At 50.6% G+C, this 12,477-nt stretch overlaps 1 pseudogene; it reads right to left on the bottom strand.

The window, feature by feature from the left end:
* Positions 1–893: 893 nt before the first annotated feature.
* LOC135536196 (zinc finger protein 513-like) lies at positions 894–6,939 on the bottom strand (annotated as a pseudogene).
* Between the last annotated feature and the right edge of the window lie 5,538 nt (positions 6,940–12,477).

Genomic DNA, 12,477 nt, shown 5'->3' with positions numbered 1-12,477 from the left:
TTGAGGAGGGTTATTATGGAGAGAGGGGGGTGAGGAGGGTTATGGAGAGAGAGGGGGTTGAGGAAGATAGAAGCTATGGAGGATGAAGTGGAGACTATAGAGGAGATGGAATAGCAGAACTGGTTAGAGGAGTGGAATGGCAGACTGGTTAGAGGAGATGGAATAGCAGACTGGTAAGTGGAGACTTATAGAGGAGATGGACGAAGACTGGTTAGAGGAGATGGAATAGCAGACATGGTTAGGAGATGGAATATGGGCTGGATTAGGAGATGGAATAGCAGACTGGTTGAAGAGATGGAATAGCAGACTGGTTGAAGAGGAGATGGAATAGCACTGGTTGCTGAAGGGAGATGGAATAGCAGACTGGTTAGGAGATGGAATAGCAGACTGGTTAGAGGAGATGCATACCTAAGTGTGGGCAAACTGAAATGTGGGTTGTAAAGGCATATGTCAGCGTGAAAAGTTTTCGGATATATATCGGCACTGTTGGTATGTGTTGGGGGGAGGGCAGCATATGAGTGGATAATGCAGGCAGTGACTGGTGCGGGGCGTTAAAAAATGGGAACCTCATCCCAGTCATTCATCATCAACACAGCAACAACCTTCCTTCTCTCTTTACTTTCTGTCCAAAGGCATCAAACATTTCCACTAATAATCACCATCTAGAATTGCAGTATTCCACATACAGTAGCTGGTGAGAGAAATTGAATGACAAAAATCAATAACAACAAAAAATCTAGGATTTTGCTGGTAGTTTAGCTGCCTTGGTTTCCATGTCTCTGTTCTGTGGGTGCAGCTCTGTTCTATCTGGACATATACTGCATCACCGCCTCTTCCTCTTCCTCTGCGGCTGTCCCGCCACCCTTTCTTCCTCGTCCCTCTTCCTCACCCCCTCATCCTGACCCCCGCCGGACATCTGAACTTTTGACCCATCCGTCGGTGGCGAGGCCATGTTTCTTCTGGTGTCGCTTTGTAGTTGTCCCAGTGTCCCGTGGTGTAGCCACACTGCTGGCACTGCAGGCTTCTCTCCCGTGTGTCAGCATGTGTCTCTTCTCAGATTCATACTCTGGTTACAGCTGCAGCCACACACTGCGCACTGAACGGCTTGGCGCCCGGGAGTGACTCATGCAGACGTTTTAAGTTAGCCAGGTTCCCCACAGGCGTAGTCACACAGGTGGCACTTGTACGTTTCCTCGCCCGTGTGCACGCGGTGATGGCGTTTCTCAGGTTGCTCAAGTGGGCGGAGGCGTAGTCGCATCTGAGGGCACTTGTACGGCTTCTCTCCGCTGTGCGTCTTCATGGTCGCGCTCAGGTGGTTGGGGTAGGGGTGAGGAAGGGACAGGCACTGCAGGTGTAGACCTTGTCCCCACGCCTCTGGGGCTGTTGGGGCCAGATGACTCCTTGGTCAGCATGTCCAGGGTGCATTTGGCACAGATCTGGCAGTGGAACCGTCTCGTCTCCTGTGGGGCACCACAGAGACGTAGCAAGTGTGAAGATAGAGGAAGAGAGAGTCTCCTGTGTCTCCTCTGACTTCACCCCACCACAGGTCTGACCTGTGACCAGTCAAACACCTTCCTAAAGTCCCAGCTCCGACTCCTAGCCCCAAGTCCAGGCCCCTCAAGAAGTCTTGGGGCTGTTGCTCCAGTGGTGGTTGTAACTTAGTCCTGTAGCGTGGTGGTAGTCTCTGTTGTGGAGGTTTAGACAGACCTCACCACTTCTGAAATCAGAGCAGAGGTGGGGTCAACTAGTCATCACACACACAGGGTTTAGGTTTTCAGTGTTATCCCATTTAGAATAATAGTGAAGACAAACTATGAAATAACACACATGGAATCACATGTCGTAACCCCCCAAAAAAAAAAAAAAATGTTGAATCTAAAAAACTGAGATTCTTCAAAGTAGCCACCCTTTGCCTTGATAACAGCTTTGCATTCTCTCAACCAGCTTCATGAGATGATCACCTGGAATGCATTTTAATTAACGGTGTGCCTTGTTAAAAGTTCATTTCTTTCCTCATGATTGGCTCAAACGCATTAAGTTGTGTTGTGACAAGGTAGTGTGGGTATACAGAAAATAGCCCTATTTGGTAAAAGACCAAGTCCACATTATGTCAATAACAGCTCAAATAAGCAAAGAGAAACAACAGTCCATCATTACTTTAAGCACATGAAAGGTCAGTCAATCCGGAACATTGTGCAGGTGCCATTGAAACCATCAAGTCCTATGATGAAACTGTCTCTCATGAGAACCATACAGGAAAAGGAAGACAGAGTTACCTCTGCTGCAGAGGCTAAGTTGCAGAGTTACCTGTCTCTCATGAGGACCGCCATACAGAAAGGAAGACCAGAGTTACCTCTCTGCCAGACATGCTTCATTAGAGTTACCTGGCTCTCTCATGAGGACCGCCACAGGAAAAGGAAGACCCAGAGTTACCTCTGCTGCAGAGGCTTAGTTAGAGTTACCTGGCTCTCATGAGGACCGCCAGGAAAGGAAGACCCAGAGTTACCTCTGCTGCAGAGGCTTAGTTAGAGTTACCTGGCTCTCGTGAGACCCCCGCCACAGGAAAGGAAGACCCAGAGTTACCTCTGCTGCAGAGGCTTAGTTAGAGTTACCTGGCTCTCATGAGGACCGCCACAGGAAAGGAAGACCCAGAGTTACCTCTGCTGCAGAGGCTTAGTTAGAGTTACCTGGCTCTCATGAGGACCGCCACAGGAAAGGAAGACCCAGAGTTACCTCTGCTGCAGAGGCTTAGTTAGAGTTACCTCTGCTGCAGAGGCTTAGTTAGAGTTACCTCTGCTGCAGAGGCTTAGTTAGAGTTACCTCTGCTGCAGAGGCTTAGTTAGAATTACCAGCCTCAGAAATCTGCAATTAACTGCACCTCAGACTGGCAGCTTCATAAAATAGTACCGGCAAAACACCAGTCTCAACATCAACAGTGAAGAGGTGACTCCAGGATGCTGGCCTTCTAGGCAGAGTTGCAAAGAAAAAGCCATATCTCAGACTGGCCAATAAAAAGAAAAGATTAAGATGGGCAAACGAACACAGACACTGGACAGAGGAACTCTGCCTAGAAGGCCAGCATCCTGGAGTCGCCTCTTCACTGTTGATGTTGAGACTGGTGTTTTGCGGAGTAATAGTTAATGAAGCTGCCAGTTGAGGACTTGTGAGGCATCTGTCTCTCAAACTAGACACTAATGTACTTGTCCTCTTGCTCAGTTGTGCACCGGGGCCTCACACTCATCGGCTCTATTTTGGTTAGAGCCAGTTTGCGCTGTTCCATGAAGGGAGTGTCACAGTGTTGTACGAGATCTTCAGTTTCTTGGCAATTTCACGCATGGAATAGACTGACAAGTTTCAGAAGAAGGTCTTTGTTTCTGGCCATTTTGAGCCTGTAATCGAACCCACAAATGCTGATGCTCAAGATACTCAACTAGTCTAAAGAAGGCCAGTTTTATTGCTTCTTTAAATCAACACAACAGTTTTCAGCTGTGCTAACATAATTGCAAAATTTTTTCCTAATGATCAATAAGCCTTTTAAAATGATAAACTTGGATTAGCTAACACAACGTGCCATTGGAACACAGGAGTGATGGTTGCTGATAATGGGCCTATGTAGATATTCCATTTTTATTTATTTTTTTTATCTGCCATTTCCAGCAACAATAGTCGTCTACACTGTATTTCTGATCAATTTGATGTTAATTTAAAAAAAAGGGCATTTCTAAGTGACCCTAAACTTTTGAACGGTAGTGTAATTGTATGAAAATATACATGAACACATCTTTAAAGTATTCCAAATGGTGAAACTGAAGAACCTAAATCTTTAGTTCATGAGCTGACATAAAAGATCCCAGAAATGTTCCACACACACAAAAAGCCTCTCTCAAATGTTGTGCACACATTTGTTTACATCCCTGTTTGTGAGCCTTCGCCAGATAATCCATCCACCCTGACAGGTGTGGCATATGAAGAAGCTGATTAAACAGCATGATCATTACACAGGTGAACCTTGTGCTGGGGACAATAAAAGCCCACTGTAAAATGTGCAGTTTGTCATAATTACCGCAGATGTCTCAAGTTGAGGCAGTGTGCAATTGTCATACTAATTGCAGGAATGCCCGCCAGAGAATTTAATGTTCTTTTCTCTACCATAAGCCGCCTCCGTCGTTTCAGAGAAGTTGGCAGTACGTCCAACCGGCCTCGGAACCGCAGACCACGTGTAACCACGCCAGCCCAGGACCTCCACATCCAGCTTCACATCCTCAGACCAGGTGTAACCATGCCAGCCCAGGACCTCCACATCCAGCTTCACATCCTCAGACCAGGTGTAACCACGCCAGCCCAGGACCTCCACATCCAGCTTCACATCCTCAGACCAGGTGTAACCACGCCAGCCCAAGACCTCCACATCCCAGCTTCACATCCTCAGACCAGGTGTAACCACGCCAGTCCAGGACCTCCACATCCAGCTTCACATCCTCAGACCAGGTGTAACCACACCAGCCCAGGACCTCCACATCCAGCTTCACATCCTCAGACCAGGTGTAACCACGCCAGCCCAGGACCTCCACATCCAGCTTCACATCCTCAGACCTAGTGTAACCACGCCAGCCCAGGACCTCCACATCCAGCTTCACATCCTCAGACCAGGTGTAACCACGCCAGTCCAGGACCTCCACATCCAGCTTCACATCCTCAGACCAGGTGTAACCACGCCAGCCCAGGACCTCCACATCCAGCTTCACATCCTCAGACCAGGTGTAACCACGCCAGCCCAAGACCTCCACATCCAGCTTCACATCCTCAGACCAGGTGTAACCACGCCAGTCCAGTACCTCCACATCCAGCTTCACATCCTCAGACCACGTGTAACCACGCCAGCCCAGGACCTCCACATCCAGCTTCACATCCTCAGACCACGTGTAACCACGCCAGCCCAGGACCTCCACATCCAGCTTCACATCCTCAGACCAGGTGTAACCACGCCAGCCCAAGACCTCCACATCCAGCTTCACATCCTCAGACCAGGTGTAACCACACCAGCCCAGGACCTCCACATCCTCAGACCAGGTGTAACCACGCCAGCCCAGGACCTCCACATCCAGCTTCACATCCTCAGACCAGGTGTAACCACGCCAGTCCAGGACCTCCACATCCAGCTTCACATCCTCAGACCAGGTGTAACCACACCAGCCCAGGACCTCCACATCCAGCTTCTTCACCTGCGGGATTGTCTGAGACCAGCCACCCGGACAGCTGATGAAACTATGGGTCTGCACAAACTGTCAGAAACCGTCTCAGACAAGCTCAGCTGCGTGCTATTCCTCCTCACCAGGGTCTTGACCTGACTGCAGTTTGGCCTCGTAACTGTCTTCAGTGGGCAAAATGCTCCCCTTCGATGGAACAGTGTGCTCTCGATGGAGGAATCCTGGTTTTAACTGCACCGGACAGATGGTGTCATGTGGGCGAGCGGTTTGCCGACGTTAGTGAAAAGCCTCATTGTGGGGTTAAGCTACGGACAACGAACACAATTGCATTTTATCGATGGCCATTTGAATGCACAGAGATGCCGTGACAATCCTGAGGCCCGTTGTGGTGCCACTCGTCACCTCATGTTTCAGCATGATAACGCCCCATTAAGAAAAGTTCTGTACACACTTCCTGGAAGCTGAAAATGTCCCAGTTCTTCCATGGCCTGCGTACTCACCAGACATGTCACCCATTGAGCATGTTTGGGATGCTCTGGATCGACGTGTACGACAGAGTGTTCCAGTTCCTGCCAATATCTGCGCAGAGCCATTGAAGAGGAGTGAGACAACATTCCACAATCAAGAGTCTGATCAACTCTATGTGAAGATGTGTCACTGCATGAGGCCAATGGTGATCACACCAGATATTGACTGGTTCTCTGATCCACAGCCTTACTTTTATTCTGTATCCCCAGTCATGTGAGATCCATAGATTAGGGCCTAATGAATTAATTTACATTGACTGATTTCCCTCTATGAACTAACTCAGTAAAATCTTTTAAACTGTTGCGTTTTATATTTTTATTATATATTGAAAAATACCTTCAGCTGAAGCACTGGGCTCCTCCTTCCTCTTAAGACCATGCCCACTAGCAGGAGGACCAACAGCAGGAGGACCAACAGCAGGAGGGCCATTAGCAGGAGGACCAATAGTAGAGGGATCAATAGGAGATGCGCAGGCAGGTCTCACTGCTTCCTGTCCCGCCCCCTGTCCCGGCTGTCCAGCCACATGCATCCTCTGATGCCTCTTCAGGTTGCCTAGGGAACTGCAGGCGAAGGAGCAGCAGTCACACCTGTATGGTTTCTCCCCAGTGTGAATCCTCAGGTGTCTCTGCAGGTTGACCAGCTGGGCCGAGGCGTAGGTACACAGGGGACAGTGGTACGGCTTCTCCCCGTTGTGAGTCTTCATGTGCCTCTTGACGTGATTGGCATAGCGTGAGGAGAACCCACACAACTGGCAGGAGTGGAGCTTGGAGTTGGGACCGTCGTCACCCATTATGGAGTTGTCGTCCGTTATCGTCCCCTCCTTCCTCGCTATCGTCCGCTTGTGACCGCGAACCGGAGCGAAAGCCACCCCCAGAGGACGCGCCAGCTGAAAGGCAGATCCCCCTCCTCCTCCTCCCTTGCAGCAGCGGTGGCAGTAGGGTCCCACCAGATCCAGACCACAGCCCCGGCAGGACAGGTAGGGGGAAGGGGGAACTCGAGGAGAGACACGCTCAGGGCTGGGGAGGTTGGGGAACCCATCTACACAACAGTCCTCCCTGGTCCCTGCAGCTCCCATCGGTGGCGGTGTGGGGGCTCGTCTGGAGGAGAGACGTCAGACTCTCCATACTGAGACGGCTGAAGGCACAACTCTCTTCCTCATCCCCCAGAGGATACACAGAGAAGCCGATCTCAGCCGCTACAGAGTCTGAAAGGCAGATGGAAGAGCTGTTATGATGAATCCTCACAGTACAATAAACTATCAGTAGACACGCTACAGACTGGGAACCCATCTACACAACAGGAGGGAACCCATCTACACTACAGGAGGAGAGACACGTTACAGACTGGGAACCCATCTACACTACAGGAGAGACACGTTAGACTGGGAACCCATCTACACTACAGGAGGAGAGACACGTTAGACTGGGAACCCATCTACACTACAGGAGGAGACAGGACTGGGAACCCATCTACACTACAGACACGTTGGGAACATCTACACTACAGGAGAGACACGTTACAGACTGGGAACCCATCTACACAACAGGAGGAGAGACACGTTAGACTGGGAACCCATCTACACTACAGGAGGAGAGACACGTTACAGACTGGGAACCCATCTACACTACAGGAGGAGAGACACGCTACAGACTGGGAACCCATCTACACTACAGGAGGAGAGACACGTTACAGACTGGGAACCCATCTACACAACAGGAGGAGAGACACGCTACAGACTGGGAACCCATCTACACAACAGGAGGAGAGACACGTTACAGACTGGGAACCCATCTACACTACAGGAGAGACACGTTACAGACTGGGGAACCCATCTACACAACAGGAGGAGAGACTGGGAACCCATCTACACTACAGGAGGAGAGACACGTTACAGACTGGGAACCCATCTACACAACAGGAGGAGAGACACGTTAGACTGGGAACCCATCTACACTACAGGAGGAGAGACACGTTACAGACTGGGAACCCATCTACACAACAGGAGGAGAGACACGTTAGACTGGGAACCCATCTACACTACAGGAGGAGAGACACGTTAGACTGGGAACCCATCTACACTACAGGAGGACACGAGACTGGGAACGTTACAGACTGGGAACCCATCTACACTACAGGAGGAGAGACACGTTACAGACTGGGAACCCATGACCAGACTGGGAACCCATCTACACTACAGGAGGAGAGACACGTTACAGACTGGGAACCCATCTACACAACAGGAGAGACACGCTACAGACTGGGAACCCATCTACACTACAGGAGGAGAGACACGCTACAGACTGGGAACCCATCTACACTACAGGAGGAGAGACACGTTACAGACTGGGAACCCATCTACACTACAGGAGGAGAGACACGTTACAGACTGGGAACCCATCTACACTACAGGAGGAGAGACACGTTACAGACTGGGAACCCATCTACACTACAGGAGGAGAGACACGCTACAGACTGGGAACCCATCTACACTACAGGAGGGAGAGACACGTTACAGACTGGGAACCCATCTACACTACAGGAGGAGAGACACGTTACAGACTGGGAACCCATCTACACTACAGGAGGAACCCATGGGAACCCATCTACACTACAGGAGGAGAGACACGTTACAGACTGGGAACCCATCTACACTACAGGAGGAGAGACACGTTACAGACTGGGAACCCATCTACACTACAGGAGGAGAGACACGTTACAGACTGGGAACCCATCTACACTACAGGAGGAGAGACACGTTACAGACTGGGAACCCATCTACACTGGGAACAGGAGGAGAGACACGTTACAGACTGGGAACCCATCTACACTACAGGAGGAGAGACACGAGAGGAGACACGTGAACCCATCTACACTACAGGAGGAGAGACACGCTACAGACTGGGAACCCATCTACACTTACAGACTGGGAACCCATCTACACTACAGGAGAGACACGTTACAGACTGGGAACCCATCTACACTACAGGAGGAGAGACACGCTGGGACAGACTGGGAACCCATCTACACAACAGGAGGAGAGACACGTTACAGACTGGGAACCCATCTACACTACAGGAGGAGAGACACGTTACAGACTGGGAACCCATCTACACTACAGGAGGAGAGACACGTTACAGACTGGGAACCCATCTACACTACAGGAGGAGAGACACGTTACAGACTGGGAACCCATCTACACTACAGGAGGAGAGACACGTTACAGACTGGGAACCCATCTACACTACAGGAGGAGAGACACGTTACAGACTGGGAACCCATCTACACTACAGGAGGAGACACGACACTGGGAACCCATCTACAGACTGGGAACCCATCTACACTACAGGAGGAGAGACACGTTACAGACTGGGAACCCATCTACACTTACAGGAGGAGAGACACGTTACAGACTGGGAACCCATCTACACTACAGGAGGAGAGACACGTTACAGACTGGGAACCCATCTACACTACAGGAGGAGAGACACGTTACAGACTGGGAACCCATCTACACTACAGGAGGAGAGACACGTTACAGACTGGGAACCCATCTACACTACAGGAGGAGAGACACGTTAGACTGGGAACCCATCTACACAACAGGAGGAGAGACACTGACTGGAACCCATCTACACTACAGGAGGAGAGACACGTTACAGACTGGGAACCCATCTACACTACAGGAGGAGAGACACGTTACAGACTGGGAACCCATCTACACTACAGGAGGAGAGACACACGGAGGAGAGACTACAGACTGGGAACCCATCTACACTACAGGAGGAGAGACACGTTACAGACTGGGAACCCATCTACACTACAGGAGGAGAGACACGTTACAGACTGGGAACCCATCTACACTACAGGAGGAGAGACACGTTGGGACAGACTGGGAACCCATCTACACTACAGGAACCCATCTACACTACAGGAGGAGAGACACGTTACAGACTGGGAACCCATCTACACTACAGGAGGAGAGACACGTTACAGACTGGGAACCCATCTACACTACAGGAGGAGAGACACGTTACAGACTGGGAACCCATCTACACTACAGGAGGAGAGACACGTTACAGACTGGGAACCCATCTACACTACAGGAGGAGAGACACGTTACAGACTGGGAACCCATCTACACAACAGGAGGAGAGACACGTTACAGACTGGGAACCCATCTACACTACAGGAGGAGAGACAACCCATCTACACTACAGGAGGAGAGACACGTTACAGACTGGGAACCCATCTACACTACAGGAGGAGAGACACGTGGGAACCCATCTACAGGACTTAGGGGAACCCATCTACACAACAGGAGGAGAGACACGTTACAGACTGGGAACCCATCTACACTACAGGAGGAGAGACACGCTACAGACTGGGAACCCATCTACACTACAGGAGGAGAGACACGTTACAGACTGGGAACCCATCTACACTACAGGAGGAGAGACACGTTACAGACTGGGAACCCATCTACACTACAGGAGGAGAGACACGTTAGACTGGGAACCCATCTACACTACAGGAGGAGAGACACGTTACAGACTGGGAACCCATCTACACTACAGGAGGAGAGACACGTTACAGACTGGGAACCCATCTACACTACAGGAGGAGAGACACGTTACAGACTGGGAACCCATCTACACTACAGGAGGAGAGACACGTTACAGACTGGGAACCCATCTACACTACAGGAGGAGAGACACGTTACAGACTGGGAACCCATCTACACAACAGGAGGAGAGACACGTTAGACTGGGAACCCATCTACACTACAGGAGGAGAGACACGTTACAGACTGGGAACCCATCTACACTACAGGAGGAGAGACACGTTACAGACTGGGAACCCATCTACACTACAGGAGGAGACACGTTACAGACTGGGAACCCATCTACACTACAGGAGAGACACGTTACAGACTGGGAACCCATCTACACAACAGGAGAGAGACACGTTACAGACTGGGAACCCATCTACACTACAGGAGGAGAGACACGTTACAGACTGGGAACCCATCTACACTACAGGAGGACACGTTAGACAACGTTACAGACTGGGAACCCATCTACACTACAGGAGGAGACACGACAGACTGGGAACCCATCTACACTACAGGAGGAGACACGTTACAGACTGGGAACCCATCTACACTACAGGAGGAGAGACACGTTACAGACTGGGAACCCATCTACACTACAGGAGGAGAGACACGTTACAGACTGGGAACCCATCTACACTACAGGAGGAGAGACACGTTACAGACTGGGGAACCCATCTACACTACAGGAGGAGAGACACGTTACAGACTGGGAACCCATCTACACAACAGGAGGAGAGACACGTTACAGACTGGGAACCCATCTACACTACAGGAGGAGAGACACGTTACTGGGAACCCATCTACACAACAGACTGACTGGAACCCATCTACACAACAGGAGGAGAGACACGTTACAGACTGGGAACCCATCTACACTACAGGAGGAGAGAGACAACGTTACAGACTGGGAACCCATCTACACTACAGGAGGAGAGACACGTTACAGACTGGGAACCCATCTACACAGGAGGAGAGACATACAGGAGGAGAGACACGTTACAGACTGGGAACCCATCTACACTACAGGAGGAGAGACACGTTAGACTGGGAACCCATCTACACTACAGGAGGAGAGACACGTTACAGACTGGGAACCCATCTACACTACAGGAGGAGAGACACGTTACACTACAGGACTGGGAACCCATCTACACTACAGGAGGAGAGACTGGGAACGTTACAGACTGGGAACCCATCTACACTACAGGAGGAGACACGTTAACCCATCTACACTACAGACACGCAGACTGGAACCCATCTACACTACAGGAGGAGACACGTTACAGACTGGGAACCCATCTACACTACAGGAGGAGAGACACGTTACAGACTGGGAACCCATCTACACTACAGGAGGAGAGACACGTTACAGACTGGAGAACCCATCCCATCTACACTACTGGGAACCCATCTACACTACAGGAGGAGAGACACGTTACAGACTGGGAACCCATCTACACTACAGGAGGAGAGACAACCCATCTACACAACAGGAGGAGAGACGTTACAGACTGGGAACCCATCTACACTACAGGAGGAGAGACACGCTACAGACTGGGAACCCATCTACACTACAGGAGGAGAGACACGTTACAGACTGGGAACCCATCTACACTACAGGAGGAGAGACACGTTACAGACTGGGAACCCATCTACACTACAGGAGGAGAGACACGTTACAGACTGGGAACACCATCTACACTACAGGAGGAGAGACACGTTACAGACTGGGAACCCATCTACACTACAGGAGGAGAGACACGTTACAGACTGGGAACCCATCTACACTACAGGAGGAGAGACACGCTACAGACTGGGAACCCATCTACACAACAGGAGAGAGGAGAGACACGTTAGACTGGGAACCCATCTACACTACAGGAGGAGAGACACGTTACAGACTGGGAACCCATCTACACTACAGGAGGAGAGACACGTTACAGACTGGGAACCCATCTACACTACAGGGAGAGAGACACGTTACAGACTGGGAACCCATCTACACTACAGGAGGAGAGACACGTTAGACTGGGAACCCATCTACACTACAGGAGGAGAGACACGTTACAGACTGGGAACCCATCTACACTACAGGAGGAGAGACACGTTACAGACTGGGAACCCATCTAC

The sequence above is a fragment of the Oncorhynchus masou genome, unplaced genomic scaffold, assembly GCF_036934945.1.
Source record: "Oncorhynchus masou masou isolate Uvic2021 unplaced genomic scaffold, UVic_Omas_1.1 unplaced_scaffold_5701, whole genome shotgun sequence".
Lineage (NCBI taxonomy): Eukaryota > Metazoa > Chordata > Actinopteri > Salmoniformes > Salmonidae > Oncorhynchus > Oncorhynchus masou.
Note: the sequence above shows the minus strand (reverse complement) of the source record. Positions and strands in the feature narration are given on the sequence as shown.